Genomic DNA, 23,095 nt, shown 5'->3' on the forward strand with positions numbered 1-23,095 from the left:
CAGCACTAAAGTATTATGACAAATATGCCACACTCAGTTAAGCGTGATATATTCAAGCCAGTGTGGCATGGAGCAGGGCATCAAGGGGAAGATATTAATTCAAGTATCTACTGAGCACTTAATGGGTGCCAGGCATTGTGCTAAGCACTAACTCTTTGTCCAGGTCAGTAAAAGGAGGACAGTGGGTCGAGTCTATGTACATCAAAACATAAGCCCCTGGTATGGACCTGGTTGTCTTCCCTATGCTTTTTACTGACTCTCAAAGTCAAGAAAACACACACAGTACACCAGTCAGAGTGGTAGTAGGAGAGAGGCTGCATATCAAATAAGATAATTAAAGGAGTATTCACTAAAGGGACTATTTATAAAGGGCAGGGCAGCGTATATAAGGAAACTAAGGAGGCTACCCTGTTAAATGTTCCCAGGATTTTGGGTTTAGTCAGGTATGGTGGATCAACAGACCAGGAGATCACTGCCATTGAGAAGACTGTTACTCAAGAGGAAGGGGCATGCCACATCATGGAGGGTCACACAGGGTAGCACCAGGGCCAGTCAGGAGGCAGAGGAGCAGTAGGAAATTGTGGGCAAAAGCCTTTATTGTGGTTTCCTCAGGAAAGATAGGCAAGGCAGAGTAAACAGGCTTGACAAGTTTAGGATTGACTAGTTTGAATAATTTTGGTGGGTGCCCAGGTGCAGAGCCCACCTGCTGGAAACTACGGAGCCCACGCACCCTGGAGCCTGCAAGCCCCAACTAGAGGAGAGAAGCCTGCACACCGCAACGAAAGATCCCACATGCCTCAAGAAGTGCAACTAAGGCCTGATGCAGACAAAAATAAATAATAAATAAATTAAAAAAATGGTATCAACTTAAAATGACCCCAGTAGATCAAGAAAATATTAGAGAGTTTCAAGAGTTTTGCTTCTCGCTAAGTTTTAAGCATAAACCAGCTTCATAGCCCAGTGCCTGGAATACATGGTAGGTAATCAGCAAATATCTATTGAAAAATGAATGAATAAATAATCTTAGAACAAACTGCAGTGTGGAGACAAAGAGCCTAAAGAAATTATTAATTTGTCCCTTTGGGGCTGTTTATCTTACAATTGGTAGAAGTACAGAGTCTCTTCTTGATGATTTATTTCTAGAATTCAGGAAATCAAAGTGATTGGTGTAAGATCAACACTTGGCTATACACCTTTAAAATGAGTTTTAATCAATCATGGTTTCGTAGATGGAGATAATTCTCCTTAATATTAAGAGTAATACCTAGGGCTTCCCTGGTGGCACAGGGGTGAGAATCTGCCTGCCAATGCAGGGGACACGAGTTCGAGCCCTGGTCCGGGAAGATCCCACATGCCACAGAGCAACTAAGCCCGTGCGCCACAACTACTGAGCCTGCGCTCTAGAGCCTACGAGTCACAACTACTGAAGCCCACGCACCTAGAGCCTCTGCTGTGCAACAAGAGAAGACACCACAGTGGGAAGTCTGCGCACCACAACAAAGAGTAGTCCCCACTCCCTGCAACTAGAGAAAGCCCGCATGCAGCAACGAAGACCCAACACAGCCAAAAATAAATAAATAAAATTTAAAAAAGAATAATACCTACAATAAGTACAATAATACCTACACAAGGCCAGTGCCTAGACTATAGCACAGGCCCAATAAACATCTGCCAATTTAGTTGAAAAGCCTATGAATGGAATTCTATTTAAAAGAATGCCCGTGTCATTTTCCTCAAGTTCCAATAAATTCAACTCCCATCCAATTCCCTGCATATAGAAAATTCAGTGACTTCTGCTTCACTTAAAACCATTTTAGGAATATGATGGGCAAATAAAACAAGGTTCCTTTTCCACCCTGACCATACCTTGTTCATCAGGAGTCAATTCCAAAAGGCAGATCTTGAGTACGTTGGCAAGCCAAGGGATGCAACGATGCTTGATGGAAAAGCCTACTGGAGTCACACTTATTACTCTTAATAATGTTAGTCAATTTCAACTATCTATTCCCATCACAGAGCAAGGAACAGGACTGATGAGAGAGCACCTCGGTGGAACTCTTATCCATAAAGCAACAGGCTAAAACAGAAGAGATATTTTCAGATACATCTGTCTTTGAGAGGCACAGCATTTCTCACCTTTTTCGTCTGGTACTGGATTAACTGCCTGGGATTAGGTAATTGAGGACTTCCCGGACATCAAGGTGGTTCCAATTTACGTACCCTTCCATGACCCTATGGCTCTGCCCTCCACTGTCACCCATCTGAATCAAAGAACAGAATGCCTTCCCCAGACTCCAACCAGTGGAAAATTTTTAAAAATCTGACTTTCACCCCATATCATTTTCATCTTTCATCTTAATTATCACCACCAAAAGTACAGAAATCATTATCTTTACGACGATGGATGTCCAATTAGCATTTCCCATATAAATTTCATATTATGAAGGAGGTTATAATGGATAATGCAAATTGCAAATAGCCTTTTTTCCTGAGCTGAAAAATTGACGTGCTTAACAAAATGAAATTATATCTGAGCCATTTTCAAACAAGTCAAGAACTTTAATTACTGATGGGAAAAGAGAAGGAGAGACAAACTAAATTTTTTAAATGGTCATATTTTTAAATAGTTTCCCCTTTACACAACACTGCTCAAGCTGCCCCTCTATATAGCTAAATGCTTGTCTTATTGTGCTCAATAGGTTTTAAACTACTGTGAAAATTGTTTTTTTTTTTTTTTTTTAAACATCTTTATTGGGGTATAATTGCTTTACAATGGTGTGTTAGTTTCTGCTTTATAACAAAGTGAATCAGCTATACATATACATATGTTCCCATATGTCTTCCCTCTTGCGTCTCCCTCCCTCCCACTCTCCCCATCCCACCCTTCCAGGCTGTCACAAAGCACCGAGCTAATATCCCTGTGCCTTGCGGCTGCTTCCCCCCAGCTATCTACCTTACTACGTTTGTTAGTGTGTATATGTCCATGACTCTCTCTCGCCCTGTCAAAACTCACCCTTCCCCCTCCCCATACCCTCAAGTCCGTTCTCCAGTAGGTCTGCGTCTTTATTCCTATCTTACCCCTAGGTTCTTCATGACATTTTTTTTCCCTTAAATTCCATATATATGTGTTAGCATACGGCATTTGTCTTTTTCTTTCTGACTTACTTCACTCTGTATGACAGACTCTAGGTCTATCCATCTCATTACAAATAGCTCAATTTCATTTCTTTTTAAGGCTGAGTAATATTCCATTGTGTATATGTGCCACATCTTCTTTATCCATTCATCCGATGATGGGCGCTTAGGTTGTTTCCATGTTCTGGCTATTGTAAATAGAGCTGCAATGAACATTTTGGTACATGACTCTTTTTGAATTTTGGTTTTCTCAGGGTATATGCCAAGTAGTGGGATTGCTGGGTCATATGGTAATTCTATTTGTAGTTTTTTAAGGAACCTCCATACTGTTCTCCACAGTGGCTGAACCAATTCACATTCCCACCAGCAGTGCAAGAGTGTCCCCTTTTCTCCACACCCTCTCCAGCATTTATTGTTTCTAGATTTTTTGATGATGGCCATTCTGACTGGTGTGAGATGATATCTCATTGTAGTTTTGATTTGCATTTCTCTAATGATTAATGATGTTGAGCATTCTTTCATGTGTTTGTTGGCATTCTGTATATCTTCTTTGGAGAAATGTCTATTTAGGTCTTCTGCCCATTTTTGGATGGGGTTGTTTGTTTTTTTGTTATTGAGCTGCATGAGCTGCTTGTAAATTTTGGAGATTAATCCTTTGTCAGTTGCTTCATTTGCAAATGTTTTCTCCCATTCTGAGGGTTGTCTTTTGGTCTTGGTTATGGTTTCCTTTGCTGTGCAAAAGCTTTGAAGTTTCATTAGGTCCCATTTGTTTATTTTTGTTTTTATTTCCATTACTCTAGGAGGTGGGTCAGAAAGGATCTTGCTGTGATTTATGTCATAGAGTGTTCTTCCTATGTTTTCTTCTAAGAGTTTGATAGTTTCTGGCCTTACATTTAGGTCTTTAATCCATTTTGAGCTTATTTTTGTGTATGGTGTTAGGGAGTGATCTAATCTCATACTTTTACATGTACCTGTCCAGTTTTCCCAGCACCATTTATTGAAGAGGCTGTCCTTTCTCCACTGTACATTCCTGCCTCCTTTATCAAAGATAAGGTGTCCATATGTGCGTGGGTTTATCTCTGGGCTTTCTATCCTGTTCCACTGATCTATCTTTCTGTTTTTGTGCCAGTACCATACTGTCTTGATTACTGTTGCTTTGTAATATAGTCTGAAGTCAGGGAGCCTTATTCCTCCAGCTCCTTTTTTCGTTCTCAAGATTGCTTTGGCTATTCGGGGTCTTTTGTGTTTCCATACAAATTGCGAAATTTTTTGTTCTAGTTCTGTGAAAAATGCCAGTGGTAGTTTGATAGGGATTGCATTGAATCTGTAGATTGCTTTGGGTAGTAGAGTCATTTTCACAATGTTGATTCTTCCCATCCAAGAACATGGTATATCTCTCCATCTATTTGTATCATCTTTAATTTCTTTCATCAGTGTCTTATAATTTTCTGCATACAGGTCTTTCGTATCCTTAGGTAGGTTTATTCCTAGATATTTTATTCTTTTTGTTGCAATGGTAAATGGGAGTGTTTTCTTGATTTCACTTTCAGATTTTTCATCATTAGTATATAGGAATGCCAGAGATTTCTGTGCATTAATTTTGTATCCTGCTACTTTACCAAATTCTTTGATTAGCTCTAGTAGTTTTCTGGTAGCATCTTTAGGATTCTCTATGTATAGTATCATGTCATCTGCAAACAGTGACAGCTTTACTTCTTCTTTTCCCATTTGGATTCCTTTTATTTCCTTTTCTTCTCTGATTGCTGTGGCTAAAACTTCCAAAACTATGTTGAATAAGAGTGGTGAGAGTGGGCAACCTTGTCTTGTTCCTGATCTTAGTGGAAATGCTTTCAGTTTTTCACCATTGAGGATGATGTTTGCTGTGGGCTTGTCATATATGGTTTTTATTATGTTTAGGAAAGTTCCCTCTATGCCTACTTTCTGGAGGGTTTTTATCATAAATGGGTGTTGAATTTTGTCGAAAGCTTTCTCTGCATCTATTGAGATGATCATATGGTTTTTCTCCTTCAATTTGTTAATATGGTTTATCACATTGATAGATTTGCGTATATTGAAGAATCCTTGCATTCCTGGAATAAACCCCACTTGATCATGGTGTATGATCCTTTTAATGTGCTGTTGGATTCTGTTTGCTAGTATTTTGTTGAGGATTTTTGCATCTATGTTTCATCAGTGATATTGGCCTGTAGTTTTCTTTCTTTGTGACATCCTTGTCTGGTTTTGGTATCAAGGTGATGGTGGCTTCGTAGAAGGAATTTGGGAGTGTTCCTCCCTCTGCTATATTTTGGAAGAGTTTGAGAAGGATAGGTGTTAGCTCTTCTCTAAACGTTTGATAGAATTCACCTGTGAAGCCATCTGGTCCTGGGCTTTTGTTTGTTGGAAGGTTTTTAATCACAGTTTCAATTTCAGTGCTTGTGATTGGTCTGTTCATATTTTCTATTTCTTCCTGATTCAGTCTTGGCAGGTTGTGCATTTCTAAGAATTTGTCCATTTCTTCCAGATTGTCCATTTTATTGCATAGAGTTGCTTGTAGTAATCTCTCATGATTTTTTTTATTTCTGCAGTGTCAGTTGTTACTTCTCCTTTTTCATTTCTAATTCTATTGATTTGAGTCTTCTCCCTTTTTTTCTTGATGAGTCTGGCTAGTGGTTTATCTATTTTGTTTATCTTCTCAAAGAACCAGCTTTTAGTTTTATTGATCTTTGCTATTGTTTCCTTCATTTCTTTTTCATTTATTTCTGATCTGATTTTTATGATTTCTTTCCTTCTGCTAGCTTTGGGGTTTTTTTTTGTTCTTCTTTCTCTAATTGCTGAGGTGCAAGGTTAGGTTGTTTATTCGAGATGTTTCCTGCTTCTTAAGGTGGGCTTGTATTGCTATAAACTTCCCCCTTAGAACTGCTTTTGCTGCATCCCATAGGTTTTGGGTCGTTGTGTCTCCATTGTCATTTGTTTCTAGGTATTTTTTTATTTCCTCTTTGATTTCTTCAGTGATCACTTCATTATTAAGTAGTGTATTGTTAGCCTCCATGTGTTTGTATTTTTTACAGATCTTTTCCTGTAATTGATATCTAGTCTCATGGCGTTGTGGTCGGAAAAGATACTTGATACAATTTCAGTTTTCTTAAATTTACCAAGGCTTGATTTGTGACCCAAGATATGATCTATCCTGGAGAATGTTCCATGAGCACTTGAGAAAAATGTGTATTCTGTTGTTTTTTGGATGGAGTGTCCTATAAACATCAATTAAGTCCATCTTGTTTAATGTATCATTTAAAGCTTGTGTTTCCTTATTTATTTTCATTTTGGATGATCTGTCCATGGGTGAAAGTGGGGTGTTAAAGTCCCCTACTATGAATGTGTTACTGTTGATCTCCCCTTTTATGGTTGTTAGTATTTGCCTTATGTATTGAGGTGCTCCTATGTTGGGTGCATAAATATTTACAATTGTTATATCTTCTTCTTGGATCGATCCCTTGATCATTATGTAGTGTCCTTCTTTGTCCCTTTTAATAGTCCTTATTTTAAAGTCTATTTTGTCTGATATGAGAATTGCTACTCCAGCTTTCTTTGGTTTCCATTTGCATGGAATATCTTTTTCCATCCCCTTACTTTCAGTCTGGATGTGTCTCTAGTTCTGAAGTGGGTCTCTTGTAGACAGCATATATAAGGGTCTTGTTTTGTATCCATTCAGCCAATCTGTGTCTTTTGGTGGGAGCATTTAGTCCATTTACATTTAAGGTAATTATCGATATGTATGTTCCTATTTCCATTTTATATATTGTTTTGGGTTCGCTACTATAGGTCATTTCCTTCTCTTGTGTTTCGTGTCTAGAGAAGTTCCTTTAGCATTTGTTGTAAGCTGGTTTGGTGGTGCTGAACTCTCTCAGCTTTTGCTTGTCTGTAAAGGTTTTAATTTCTCCATCAAATGTGAATGAGATCCTTGCTGGGTAGAGTAGTCTTGGTTGCAGGCTATTCTCCTTCATCACTTTCAGTATGTCCTGCCACTCCCTTCTGGCTTGTAGGGTTTCTGCTGAGAGATCAGCTGTTAACCTTATGGGGATTCCCTTGTGTGTATTTGTTGTTTTTCCCTTGCTGCTTTTAATATGCTTTCTTTGTATTTAATTTTTGACAGTTTGATTAATATGTGTCTTGGCGTGTTTCTCCTTGTATTTATCCTGTATGGGACCCTCTGTGCTTCCTGGACTTGATTAACTATTTCCTTTCCCATATTAGGGAAGTTTTCAACTATAATCTCTTCAAATATTTTCTCAGTCCCTTTCTTTCCTTCTTCTTCTTCTGGAACCCCTATAATTCGAATGTTGGTGCGTTTCATGTTGTCCCAGAGGTCTCTGAGACTGTCCTCAGTTCTTTTCATTCTTTTTTTCTTTATTCTGCTCTGCAGTAGTTATTTCCACTACTTTATCTTCCAGGTCACTTATCCGTTCTTCTGCCTCAGTTATTCTGCTATTGATCCTATCTAGAGTGATTTTAATTTCATTTATTGCATTGTTCATCGTTGCTTGTTCATCTTTAGTTCTTGTAGGTCCCTTGTTAACTGCTTCTTGCATTTTGTCCATTTCTACTTCCAAGATTTCGGATCATCCTTACTATCATTATTCTGAATTCTTTTTCAGGTAGATTGCCTATTTCCTCTTCATTTGTTAGGTCTGGTGGGTTTTTATCTTGCTCCTTCATCTGCTGTGTGTTTTTCTGTCTTCTCATTTTGCTTATCTTACTGTGTTTGGGGTCTCCTTTTTGCAGGCTGCACTTTCGTAGTTCCCGTTGTTTTTGATGTCTGTCTCCAGTGGCTAAGGTTGTTTCAGTGGGTTGTGTAGGCTTCCTGGTGGAGGGGACTAGTGCCTGTGTTGTGCTGGATGAGGCTGGATCTTGTCTCTCTAGTGGGCAGGTTCACGTCTGTGGTGTGTTTTGGGTGTCTGTGGCCTTATTATGATTTTAGGCAGCCTCTCTGCTAATGGGTGGGGTTGTGTTCCTGTTTTGCTAGTTGTTTGGCATAGGTTGTCCAGCACTGTGGCTTGCTGGTCGTTGAGTGAAGCTGGGTGCTGGTGTTAAGATGGAGGTCTCTGGGATATTTCCACCGTTTAATATTATGTGGAGCTGGGAGGTCTCTTGTTGACAGTGTCCTGAAGTTGGCTCTCCTACCTCAGAGGCAGAGCCCTGACTCCTGGCTGGAGCACCAAGAGCCTTTCATCCACACAGCTCAGAATAAAAGGGAGAAAAAGTAGGGAGAATTAGTAGAAGTATGAGTAAAGAAAGAAGGAAAGGAGGAAAGGAAGGAAGGAAGAAAGAAGCAAAAGAAGGAAAGAAAGGAGGGAGGGAGGGAGGGAGGGAGGAAGGAAGGAAGGATGGGAAAGAAGGAAAAAAGACAGAAAGAAAGATGATACAGTAAAAATAAAATAAAGTATAATATAGTTATTGAATTAAAAAATATTTAGAAAAAAAAAAAAAGGGACGGATAGAACCTTAGGACAAATGTTGGAAGCAAAGCTATACAGAGAAAATCTTACACAGAAGCATACACATACACCTTCACAAAAAGAGGTAAAGGGGGAAAAATCATAAATCCTGCTCCCTGAGACCACCTCCTCAATTTGGGGTGATTCGTTGTCTAAAGGAGGGAAGGAAGGAAGGAAAGAAAGAAAGAACGAAGGTAAAGTATAATAAAGTTATTACAATTAAACTTAATTATTAAGAAAAAGAATTTTTAAAAAAAAGTCATGGACGGATAGAGCCCTAGGACAAATGGTGGAAGCAAGAGTATACAGACAAGATGTCACACAGAAGCATACACGTACACATTCACAAAAAGAGGAAAAGGGAAAAAAATCATAGATCTCGCTCCTAAATTCCACCTCTTCAATTTGGGATCATTCCTTGTCTATTCAGGTATTCCACAGATGCAGGGTGTATCAAGTTGATTGTGGAGCTTTAATCCGCTGCTTCTGTGGCTGCTGGGAGAGATTTCCCTTTCTCTTCTTTGTTCTCACAGCTCACAGGAGCTCAGCTTTGGATTTGGCCCTGCCTCTGCGTGTAGGTCGCTGGAGGGCGTCTGTTTTTTCGCTCAGACAGGACGGGGTTAAAGGAGCCGCCGATTCGGGGCCTCCGGCTCACTCAGGCCGGGGGTTGGGGGATGGGGGAAGGAGGGGCACTGCTGTGCGGGGCCGGCCTGCGGCGGCAGAGGCAGCGTGACGTTGCGGCAGAGGCCGGCGTGATGTTGCACCAGCCTGAGGCCCGCCGTGCGTTGTCCCGGGGAAGTTGTCCCTGGATCCCGGGAACCTGGCAGTGGCGGGCTGCACAGGCTCCGCGGAAGAGGGGTGTGGAGAGTGACCTGTGCTCGCACACAGGCCCCTTGGTGGCGGCAGCAGCAGCCTTAGCGTCTCCGCCCGTCTCTGGGGTCCGCGGGTTTTAGCCGCAGCTCGCGCCCCGTCTCTGGGGTTTGCGCTTTCAGCCGCGGCTCGCGCCCGTCTCGGGGGCTCGCGCCCTCAGCCGCGGCTCGCGCCCGTCTCTGGGGTTCGCGCTTTTAGCCGCGGCTCGCGCCCGTCTCTGGAGTTCCTTTAAGCAGCGCTCTTAAACCCCTCTCCTCGCGCACCAGGAAACAAAGAGGGAAGAAAAAGTCTCTTGCCTCTTCGGCCGGTGCAGGCTTTTCCCCGAACTCCCTCCCGGCTAGTCGTGGTGCACTAACCCCTTCAGGCTATGTTCAAGCCGCCAACCCCCAGTCCTCTCCCTGAGCTCCGTCCAAAACCAAAACCCGAGCCTCAGCTCGCAGCCCCGCCCGCCCCGGTGGGTGAGCAGCAAGCCTCTCGGGTTGGTGAGTGCTGGTCGGCACCGATCGTCTGTGCAGGAATCTCCCCGCTTTGCCCTCCGCACCCGTCGCTGTGCACTACTCCGCGGTCCCGAAACTCCCCCCTCTGCCTCCCGCAGTCTCCGCCCGCGGAGGGGCTTCCTAGTGTGTGGAAACTTTTCCTCCTTCACAGCTCCCTCCCACTGGTGCAGGTGCCGTCCTTATTCTTTTGTCTCTGTTTTTTTCTTTTGCCCTACCCAGTTACGTGGGGAGTTTCTTGCCTTTTGGGAGGTCTGAGGTCTTCTGCCAGCCTTCAGTAGGAGTTCTGTAGGAGTTGTTCCACGTGTGGATGTATTTCTGGTGTATCCGTGGGGAGGAAGGCGATCTCCGCGTCTTACTCTTCCGCCATCTTCAAGCCCGGTCTGAAAATTGTTAAATGTGTTTTTTCTTTTTCATTAGCAGTACTATTTAGTAAGTTGGAAACTTATTCCAAATAAGCATTCTGTTTGCTCTATGGCATTTTAACAGGTTCCCATCCACCATAGTTCCTCACAAAGACAGATCTTGTAAGTGACACCATTCTGCCCTCTAATTAGAACATGTTGATTTAAGCAAGAACAGAAGATACTGTGATTTAATGAAGCAGAATCCTAGAATTATCCAATCAGATCAAGCTGGCCTATGTGTTAGGCAACATGACAGTGGTTGAACATCTGTGTTCTGAAGTCACAGACCTAGGTTCAAAGCCTGGCTTCACCACTTATTATCTCTGTTAATTAATCTCCATGAAGGAAGATGAAAGCTACCTCTGAGAACTATTGTGAGAATTAAATTGTATATATATATATATATATATATATATATATACATATATATACACACATATATACATATATATGTATGTATAAAACACCCAGAACAATGGCTGAAAAATGTGTTCAATAAACAGTAGAGAGAAAAGGAACCTTAACTCTGACTTTAAAACTTATGAACTATCTATTAATTCAATAAATATGCATTGAACACTCAATATGTATCAGAAAGTGTTCTAGACACTTGAGTTACATCAGAGAAGAAAAAAGACCCCTGGAAAATCTCTGGGGAGATAAACAATAAATAATAAACATAATAAACAGGTAAATCATGTAGTAAGTGCCCCAAAAAATAAAAATAGAGCCAGGTAAGGGAGATTGGGAAGGGGGTAGCTGGAGATGGTTTGTTGGTTGCAATTTTAAACAGTGTAACCAGATTGAATTCTAGATTTTGAAGGCAGAACCAAAAAGATTTACTGAAGGATTGAATGTGGGATGTGAGAGAAAGAGAGGCGTTAAGGATGACTCCAAAGTTTTTGGCTTGAGCAGTTTAACTGCAAAGATTGAGTTGCAGCCAATTGACACGGGAAAGACTGAAAGTATTGCCAGTTGGATGGTGAGTGTCTGTGTGTGTGGATATGAGATGTGAGAGAAAGAGGAGTTAAGAATGACTCTAAAGTTTCTGGCCTAAGCAACTGCAAGGATGGAGTTGCCACCAATAGAGATGGGAAAGACTGGAAGTGGTGCCAGTTGGATGGTGAGTGTCTGTGTGTGCTATACCACCTCCCTAGCATCCAGAGATGGCAACTGCTTTAATAAAATGTTAGGGAAACATCCAGATCTTCCATTCTATGATGTTATTTGGCTCTGAGGGATGTTTCATTGTATTACCTCAGTAAAGGTTCTGGTTTGACAAACCTCCCTATTTCTGTTTTATAATGGAAGAAGGTACAATGGCAAGGTATACATATGCATTAAAAACAGTCAAATATACACAGGTATCTAAACATGTGCATGTACTACTAACCGGTTATTGGAAGTAATAAGTACTCAGTATGCTTTTTTAAAATAAATATGACCACATGACATGAAGAAATAAGCAGACTATAGCAGAGGGCCATGAATGGTGCTGTGAGGAGACAATATGGCACAGTAGAAGTTATACCCAAGGGGAGTTAGGGTGCAACCACCCTGGTTTACCTGAGACTTGCTTCGGTTTAATACTGAAAGTCCTATGGCCCAGAAAACTCCCCAGCTCCAGGCGAACTAGGACAGTTGGTCACCCTACAGGGGATGTTGAGTTTGGGACATGTTAAGTTTGTAATGTCTATCTGACATCCCAAGTGTAGGTGTCAAGTAAACAGATGAATATATGAATCTGGAGTTTAAGAGTGAGAAGAAATACATTTGGTTGTTGCCTGCATAAACATGGTGTTTAAAATAATGAGAATGTATACCACTATGAGATTTTATATTCAGCTAAAAGGATTCACCAATAGCGATCTGTCCAGCACATATTGAATGCCAAGTTCTAGGAGTATAGGTAATAGTTCAAGCCCTTTCAACAGCCACAGACAAATAACCAACTAGTGACAGTGCATTTTGATGTGTACAACTTCAGTGGTGGTCCCATCAAGAACAAGATGATAGCACAAGGTCTTTGAAGAATGAATAGGAATTTTAAAGGCAGATGAAGTGGTAGAGAGAGAGGAAGTGAATTCAGAGCAGAAAATACAGTATATGTGACAACATGGAGAAGTGAAACAGCATGGAAGGTTTCAGAAAACTTCAAGAAGTTTGATGGTTCAGGCTCATGAAATAAAAAGATAGAAGTGATAAGAAATGAAGTAAAAATGTCCCATTTATCACCAATGGGTAGGCACTTGAACTTCAACAAAACCAGAAGCAGTACAGAAACACAGGGCACACTGACCAGAAACCATGGTTATTTCAAAGGCCCACTGTAAGTAAATGCAACATGGTGTTGCTGTTCAAACTTCACAACTCATTAGAAATATAAATGTGGGAAAGTAGTTTTCTCTATTTTTAGTTCTTTCATCTAAAAATAGACATAACAATAACCATGAAAGATTTGGCCAAGTTCTTTCATGGATGTGTAGGGAAAAGTAAACTGATAGATTTACAAGGATAATAATTCTTTTGTAACTGTTGACTTCACCATTCTAAACCATGGTAAAAATTAACCATGCCCAAAAGAGAAAGGAAAGTCATAACAAAAGTGTATTTGTGGAAGCAAGGGCAGATGGAGGCCCACATGAGTTTTGTCAACCACAGTCTAGGGAACATAAATTTGTAACATTTTAGAACTAGAAGAACATATAAATTACGAATTTGGTGGTTTTTAAACTTATTTTAGCAACAAAACCCTTTGGTCATACAGAATCCTACAGATAATCTCAGTTTATAAATTTACTAAAAGCAGAACTGTCCTGAGTGAGTCCTGGATTGCGGGAAGGGAAGACAGATCTTTCTGTTCAACTTCCCTATGGCTTTCCTTCCCTATGGCCACAAAGGTATACCCCAGAACCCTGGAGCTCTACAGAACAGTCTTAAGGCAACTGTTGTAAATAATCTAAGCCAATCCCCTCATTCTATAAGACCAAGGGCCAAGAGAAGAATGACATTTATCCAGAGTCACAGCGTTAATCAACCTCTGTTGTGCCATATTATCTCCCCATAGCACCATTCCTGGCCCTCTGTTATAGTCTGCTCATTTCTTAGTGTCATTGTCATCTTTATTTTTTAAAAGTGTATTGAGTACTTATTCACTCTAATAACCAATTATAATAAATGCATACATATAAATATCTGTGTATATTTGACTATTTTTAATGAATACATATACCCTGCCATTTTACCTTCCCCTATTATAAAACAGACAGAGGGAGGTTTGTCAAACCAAAACCTCTACTGAAGTTCACAACATCATTAGAGCCAAATAACACCTTAGGATAGAAGATGTGAATGCTTCCCTAACATTTCATTAAGGCAATTACCTTCTCCAGATGCTAGAGAGGTGGTATACCATAATGCTTAGGAGCACAGGCTCTGGAGGCAGGCCTCCTCATTTCTAATCTAGCTCCATGAGGTGTTAGACAAGTTATTTAAATCCTCAATGTCTCAGTTTCCTCATCTGTCAAATGGGACTAATAATAATGGTAACTCCTTCTTTGGGATTAAATTAGTTAATGTATTCAAGGTTAGGACACTTCTTGGCACATGTAAGTCCTTAAAAACTTATTTATCTTTAAAATGTCCATCAGACGTTAACCCATTAAAGAATGAACCTCCAACAAAAGCACTAATCATCTCTAAAAGGCACATCCCACCCTTAGTCTAGACCAAAAACAATTTGAAAAACAATAAGCAAAAACCCTCTAGCTTGTCTTCGTTATCATGCAGGGACAAAGTAAACACTTATTCCAGGTCTTAACAACCTTAAATCATTCTTACATATGAACATGCACTCCAATTCTCTACGACCTACCTCCAAAATAAATGTACTCTCATGCTGTAAGAATTCCTAGTTGTACTTACTAGACAGCCCATGATCTCCGATGTGGAGTTCCTAAAAATTGCCAAAATGCCAAACATGAAAATTCTCATTCAAGGAAAACAGGCTCCTATTACTACTCCTTCCCCAGTCCCAAGCCTTGACACAGGTTTTACTGCAAGAAAAGAAAAAGGCAAAGAAGAAAGCCAGATAAATGAATCTACTACATTTTTAGGAAATCTACTTCCAACAGATCTCAGCTATGAGAGTGGAAAATTAGCAGGGGACACAACAGAACAAGACTGAACTGGATTGAACTTTATTCATTGTCCCATGGAGTCAGAGCCTATTCATTCAAGCTCATTAAGTGCAATCAATATTCTATAATGGAACCATCAACCGCTATATGCCTGACATAAACAACCAACACACTAAGTCCAAATTAAGAAAACAGGCTTGGCTTTCAGACAGGCTTGAAACTCACTGCTCAAGAGTTCATTTCCCTGGGAGGCAGTCTCAGCATTATGAGTGTCATTTTACACAATCACACTTACATTTCTCCTGCCCCCTTACTCACTCTCTTCCTGAAATCTAATGCATATGTCCATTTTTTCTCTCTTTAAAACAAATGATTAAAAAGTTGTATTCTGTTCTCTTTTCTTCCAGATTTTAGTTAATATAAGTTAAAAGCTTTTTTACCTATAAACATCATTCAAGAGTTTTGACTTCCTCGTGGCTTTCAAAATAAATCCAAAGAACCCTAGTACTTGCAGCTAAAGATGGAGGACTGGCAACATACCTTTAATTACTGTCTCTCTCAGGACTCTCAAAATTATAGTAAAGGAATCAAAAAACATATATTCATAATGACAAAGAGAATAAGAGAGATAGCACTAAACATAATAGTGCAATAAATTCCTGGAAGATAGAAAGAGGAAGAGACAGGGAAGTTAGGAGGGGAAGAGGTCACTGCTTAAGTGCATGCAGAAGGAAAAGTGGAGGTTAAAAGGGCTGATTTTTCACTGAACCCCAGAGAGGCTCAGTCAGAGCTGAGAGTCACAGATACAAATGATGTTAGCAAAGAGCTGCAGGTCTGAAAACAGGAAGATTGGCTAAATGTCAGCATTCGGAATAGTCAATCTCCCCAACACACACACACACACACACACACACACACACACACTCCCTTGCAAAGAAGACTTGAGTTTCCACATTGAAAGGGCACACTGAGCGCCCAACACAGTAAATGACAAAAGACCTACATCGTGGCACATTAGTGTGAAATTTCAAAACATCAGAGTCATAAAGAGATGATCCTACAAGTTTCCAGAAAGAAATGTGTCACTTACAGAGGAATGAGATTCAGGAAGGCATCAAACTTCTCAATAGCACAACAGGTTGCTAGATGACAAAACTGGCATATTTAAGACCCGCAAGGTAAAACACTGGTTCAAAAATTGATTTTTATGTTCAGTAAAACAAGTTAAGTATAAAGGTAGACACAGAATTACATGAACATGCAATAATTAAGGGAATGCTGCTCCTTTAATCCTTTCCTGAGAAACCTCTTATGGACCAAGATTCAGATATCAAAATAACTACTGATAGAAATAAATGGACCCAAGGCCTAAAGGTGAGCATAAATATGTAGTTACCTGTAAAACTAAGATTAAACGATATTTATAAAGAAGACAGTATAATGGGTATATGCTCTTACAATGTAGACATAGTACAATTATCAAAAACTAGCATAGAATGGAAAGAGTGCTTGAAAAGTAGATTAAACCCACTGATTGTCTTATAGATATTAAGTGAGAATAAAAGAACACTACTTCAAATCAGATGCTTGATGTAAAGGGGGAGTGGAAAGAAAAGGTTACCACCTGATATCAATAATGCTTATAGTTAGGAACAAATAAGAAACAGACCAAGGAAAGAGGAGACTAAGAGTATTACAGAAATGTATTTCAGTAAAAGGTTACCGTCAGAACAAAAATACAAACCTCCCAAAATTAATGAAAAAACTTACCCCGAAAAAGAGACAAAACAGATCGAGTAAAAAAATTAAACATATAATGAATCACTTTATACGTGTGTGTGCTTATTTATGTACTTATACATATGCTTATGTTAAAAATTTTTTAAGTTAAAAAATTTTTAAGTCAACATTTTTTTTAAAAGATTACTTATAGAGTTGAGAAGGAATAGACTGCAAGAGACAGGATTTGAAGCTAGAATTCTTGGAAAACACCTTGTATTACAGATTATACTTTGGAATAGTGTAAAATTTTTACCTAATTATAAAATAAAATTAAATTAAGAGCAAGTCCTAAAATTTAATTAAATAAATTAGCCTAACTATACACAATTAGTGGTATAACCATCAAAGAATAATAATTACAAGTGACTTTAAATTATAGTAACTTCGCTGTGCATTCCAAGTGGAAATATATAAAAATAATTTTTTAAATTATTTTGAGTCATCCTATCATTGATAGTAGTTTTGGTACTGTTATTCTGAGACTGATTTCTGTGTAGTGCAGGATAAAGTTAACAACTTATTGTATTGGTGATATTGAGCACAAGGATTTGCACATTGGATGAAAACACACAGATGTAAAATTGATAAGATTAAGCAAAAATGCTGTAATCCTAAATTTGAATTGAAAGAATCGATATAAGACTATGAAATACTTTTTCTAAACTATGTACTCCCTAAGCTTCTATAAAGGTCCAGAAGCAACAGCCCAACCCGTAGTAATGAGCACTCCTAGTATCCACACAGTGGCCCCACAAAACTTTCCCACTAAAAGGAAACAGGTATTCTTGGAGAAATGGCTGAATCTAGATCTAGGGCATAAAATTCCCATCTTGTCATTGAAAACAAGAATTTCCATGGCATGGAAACATGGATTTTGTCATGGATCATGTTGAAAAGATTAAAGAACCAAATTTGAAAAAGCTTCCACTGTCCAAATTTGGGACCATCTGAGTATTAACAAAGATAATAACTGCAATTATTTTAGACACATCATATACATTTAAATGCATGAGATCGTAATTTTACACAAAAAAAGTTCATGGGTAACTTTCAAAGAATGGTAGAGAACCAACTCATTCTGTTAAAAACTGGTAAATAAAAGGAAAAAATTAAGCAGTCGTCCTGCCTTTTCTATATAAGTCTGTGGGGAAGTTGTAAAGTTGGAGAAGAAAACCAAGATACAGAAAGAGCAACATGACTAAGACCAAGATCCAGCAAAGCTGAGAAACAGAACCTGTGATAGAGTGACAAGCTCAAACTTTCCCCCGGTTTACTGAAAGTCCCAAATCTCAGGAAACCCCTCAGTCCTAGGCAAACCAGGACAGTTGGTCACACTACCTATGGAAACACTCCCAAGGTCAAAAGCTCACATGGGGAGAGAAGCTAGGTTATAACAAAAGTAACCTAACACTTGCTTGAAGGCCTAGCTTCTACCCTTGTAGATATGACTGTTCATTTTAAAGGGGTTACTGGTACTGAATTGTAATTGGTACACAATGGTCTCTCTTGATCCACAGTAATAACAGTAGCTTCTAATTATTGAGAACCTATCTTCTGCCAGGTATAATATAAGCCAGTTACAAGGAATTTCTCATTGAATCTTCATGCTAACCACATGAGATAAGTACTATTTTTATTTCCATTTACAGATGAGAAAACTCAAGTTTCCATGGGTTAAGGTACTTTCCTAAGGTGGCCCAGCTCCTAAGTGGCAGACCCTGGATCAGACCTTAGGTCAGTCTTACTCCAAAATCCTTCCTCTTTGTCATTACACCATATTGTCTCTTGCTTACTCTCTCTTCCAAGCAAGTATTCCAATCAACAATAATCGAGAATTAAACACAGGATCTTTAAAGTCATCCATCCCCTTTAAGTTCAAGAAATGTTTTGGATAGGCTCAAATATAGAATATAACCCAAGAATATTATTCTCCTAACTACCAAATCTAGGTCTAGACTAGCCAATATCAACTTAGCTTTATTTTAGGGAAGAATCAAGGTAGGGGTCTTTATAGCCTATAAATCTAATTGGTGTTTGACTTATAAAAGCCCATGAGACTATATGGGAGAGGACCAAAGTTTTACTACCACACCAGATAAATGACCACAAATTTTTAAACTTCCTGACAGGGAACAAAAAAGCAAACTGACAAGTGTGAATCAGCAAACTCTGTTAATAGATTCTCCAAACTCATTATGTCTTAATGGTGACTGGCAAGTCACCGCATTTACAGAGGCAGAAAGGTGAGCAAGGAGACCACTTTCAAGCTCCTGACTGACAGCCAGGGATCCAGTTTCTAAAACGGAGCCTTTACAGGAATCAATAAAATTCACCCATCACAAAACTAAATAGAGACCATCTGCAATGAGGGCCTAGGGCCTAGGGCCTAGGGCTCAGCTGAGGCTCTACTACCACCAGGGTTATAGCTGTAGATAAATACGCAGAGAATACCGCCATGATAAGTGATTAAAAGAAACTGTTAAAAAGAAATTAGGGGGAATCCTAATGTAACAAATATTTAAATATCATTTAAACAAATATGTGGGAGTCATAGTATGATACATAGTATAATACAAAAGTGTGCAGACCTTAGAACCAAACCGACCCAATATCTCGTCTTGTTAGCAATAATAATTACAATTACTATTGCTAGCATTTATTAATTGTTTAGTGTGTGTCAAGCACTGTTAACAGGTATTTGACTTATGTTCTCATAAAGGACACATAGGTAGTGAGTGATTCTAATCCAGGTCTGTCTGACTTTAAAACCTATTCTTCACACCAGAAACACCTTCAAACAGATGCCTGGGATATCCTAGCACTTCCAGAGAGGCTGGATTCCTTCCTCTATCCTTCCCACACAGCTCTCATTCTCATCCAATGTACTTCCTAGATGTGGGAATTTGGGGAATTGTTATGGACCCTCAACTTCTTCATCTTCAAAGTGTGGATAAAGAGCATTTGCCTCTTTGGGCTGTTGAGAGAATTACATGAAACCATAGCCCAATACAGGCTTATCTCATTGTAGGATTTTAATAAGTGTTAGCTCCCATTGTACATAGCTGTACTAGGTAGTAACGTGAAACTCCAAAATTATAATAAAGCCCAGCCCTTGCCCTTAAAATGTTTATAATCATTTTCATGTTACCCATAATGAGGAGCAACTATTCTAAAATTACTAGCTGTGACTTGATACCCACATTAGGGCAAAATTCTGGGCTAGATGATGTACTGATCTGATCCAATGCGACATTTCATTTGTCGTTAGTTCTTTAGCTTGTACAATGCCCTCCATTCATCAGTTTCCTACCTCTGAAGGAAAAGACTTTTCAAAATCTTGCTCTAAGACTTAGTCTCAGTAAATGGAAATGCACCAAACTTCCCAGCACAACCATGACCTCTGCCAGGAATCTTCCTGGAAAAAAGTAGATACTGCTTGCTTGGGCTTTTTTTTTTTTTTTTTTTTTTTTTGATGTGGACCATTTTTAAAGTCTTTATTGAATTTTTTACAATATTGCTTCTGTTTCATGTTTTGGTTTTTTGGTCGCAAGGCATGTGGGATCTTAGCTCCCTGACCAGGGACCGAATCCGCACCCCCTGCATTGGAAGGCAAAGTCTCAACCACTGGACCGCCAGGGAAGTGCCATGCTTGGGCTTTAAAATGCTGATAGCAGAAGTTCTGAAATGCAGTATGTCCCCATTCTTATGAAGATACAGTCACAATCCATTTGTTATCAATAATAGTTAAAATACCAAAATCATCAATTGCCTTTTTCATGAATGTGAACATCATTATAACAATTAAAATAGTATAAATCTTTTTTTTTTTTTTTTTTTTGTGGTACGCGGGCCTCTCACTGTTGTGGCCTCTCCCGTTGCGGAGCACAGGCTCCGGACTCACAAGCTCAGCGGCCATGGCTCACGGGCCCAGCCGCTCCGCGGCATGTGGGATCTTCCCGGACCGAGCACGAACCCGTGTCCCCTGCATCGGCAGGCGGACTCTCAACCACTGCGCCACCAGGGAAGCCCAGTATAAATCTTATTGTTAGCTTTCTGACATATTTTGCTGTGTGGGAGAAGGGTGGAATCATGGTCTGCCCACTAGAAATTGTTCACATGAGGATCATCCAGCATAGATGTCATGTCAGAAAATTAGTTTGAGAATTAATGATCTTTGGAGTCAGCACCTTTGGTTAAAAAGTGAAAGGGATATTTATCCTGAACCAGGATACCAGGATATATATAATATATATGACATCATTTAATATCACCATGCACTCTTCTAATATATTAATTCAAATAAATACATAATAATTTAGTTAACTACATATCCAGCTATGGATTAGGTTTCAAATACTATTCTCACACTATTTTTCCTCTTATACCCACTGTACTTCTGAGTTTTCTTCTCCAACCTGCAGTTGAAGATTATTTATTATATCCACATCACATATAATTAGAAAAGAGACTCTTCTACTGCTCCCAGGATTCTAAAGCCAATGAAAAAAAATTTTTCAGTTCCTGCAAAAAATACCATTGCTGAAATGGACATCTCCATTTCACCATTCATCCATCCAAATATTTATTAAGCATCTACCATTTGCCTGGTCCTCCACTAAGCATTCACGAGGTTAAATGAAGACCCTGCTTTTTGGAAGGTTATAATGCAATCTTGAAAATAAGACATATTCATCAATACCAATTTATGTACTATGGGAAAAAGTAGTAAAGCCCAGCGGTTAAAACCTCCAGTTTGGGATTTAGACAGCTTAAAGCTGAATTCTGCCTCTGAAACTGCACAGCGGTGCTACTGGGAGGAGAGTGGTGACAGCTGTCATTGTACTGGGGAGAATTAGATTGGGATGGTTGACCATGGGGTTGCAGAGGTTAGGGTTGTGTGAGCGCTGTGATGACTGTGGTGACTGAAAAAAGGGGAGCACACACAAAGTGCTGCCAAGTTCCAAGCAGGGAGGGGTTCATTCCAGTTGAGGCTATCAAGAAAGGCCTCATGGAAAATGTGGCATTCCAGCTTGACCCAGAAAGATGAGTAATTATGGACAAAAGGAGGGAGACCAGAGAAGGGGCACTGCAGGCAAAAGAAACATCACAAATAAAAGCAAAGTAATGGGAATGTAAGAAGTATGTTCTGCAAACACAAGCAATGCAATCTGACTAAAGGACAGAGACAGGAATAAGGTTGGAAGGTAAGGTGCAGGTCAGCTTGTAGAGAATTTTAAACTTCAAACAAGCTAAGGGATTTAGACTTTAATTAGCATGGATATTCACAAGAAGCCTAGGAGTGCTTCTTAAGGGAAAGTAATCTTTGTGAGTAAGGCAGAGGTCCCAGTAGAGGGTGATAGTTTAATAAGTTTCTATTACTATTAACACAGAAAAATCAATAACTCTACAGTGTATTCCATGCTGGAATCATGCCTGCTACTTGTCAACAGACCAAAGAGAAATGACTTCTGGCAACTAGAGTTGAAGGGAAATATGTTTATTGATGCTTACTTTAACTTATTGCTGCTTCAAGGGCTTGACAAGACGAGAAGGCAAGCTCAGAGGAAAATTGCAAGGGTGGTAACATGGCTCAGATCATTTTAAGGAAATACAGAAATGTTTTGTTCTCTCAAACTATCAAGACACAAAATCCAGTTACTATTGAAGCAGGCCCTTCAAGGATTTAGAAATTGAAAGGGATTCATGAAATCTACCCAGAGGTTACCAAATCAGGTTCCCCCAGGAGCAGTCACTCACTCTTTCACATTGTAGCTAATTAAATAAAAATTATGTAAGGGTAAAAAGTCAAAGAACTCTAAGACTTCATAAAGCATTGCAATTACATACAACTCCCACTTGAGCTTCTGGTTATATTAGCCAGGGCTCTTGCAGCTATAAGCCACAGAAACTCAACTCAAACTAACTTAAACAGAAAGAAAGTAATTAATTCACATAGCTGCAATGCCTAGGAATTTGACATAAATAATTCCAGGTGTTCAAATGGTGTCATAGCCCATTGTTACCATCACTCATCTCTGCTTTTCTCTGGGTTGGCTTCATTATTTTCACAAGGAATAAGAATAGCCACAGCAATTCCAGCTTATATTACCTTTATAACTTATGATTCCCCCCCCCAAATTAAAATACTATATCTGTTGTGCCACATAGCAAGTTTCCTGGAATGCTCTGATTGGTCACGCTTAAAACGTGTGACCACTCCTTGAATCAATCACTATGGTCAGTCAGAAGAGGTCGAGACTGCCCACCTTTATTATTAAAGGTAACACCCTTGTAACAGGGTATCATAACAACACTGAAATCTCAGAAACGTAACAGAAGAGAATTTTCTTTCTTGATCAAGCAGGAGTTTGGAACGGATGTTCCTAACTGGCAGAGGGGATCCCTGCTCCATGCAGGCAGTCAGGGTCTGTGTATGTATCAGTACTTGACACCTATTGGAAAAGAAAAAGATTTTGAGCAGGGAAATGAAATGACATGGTCTGATGTCTTTGTTTTACAAATAAGGAAAAGGACATAAAGGGACAATGTACATCCACTACTATTTTGTCTCAAGGATCAGAGTTCTAGACCCAGAAAAGCAACTTGTTCACTGTGTGACCTCTCTTCATTTTATCTGAGAGTGTCCTCCCTCATTTGTAAAATGAAGACATCAGACCATGTCACTACTCTGCTCCAAATCTTTACTTTTTAAATATCTATACAGTGTAAGTATACAGTACTCAGTATTCCTTACAAAAATTAATTTATCTCTC

Source organism: Phocoena sinus, chromosome 8 (assembly GCF_008692025.1).
Source record: "Phocoena sinus isolate mPhoSin1 chromosome 8, mPhoSin1.pri, whole genome shotgun sequence".
NCBI classification, from domain to species: Eukaryota; Metazoa; Chordata; class Mammalia; order Artiodactyla; family Phocoenidae; genus Phocoena; species Phocoena sinus.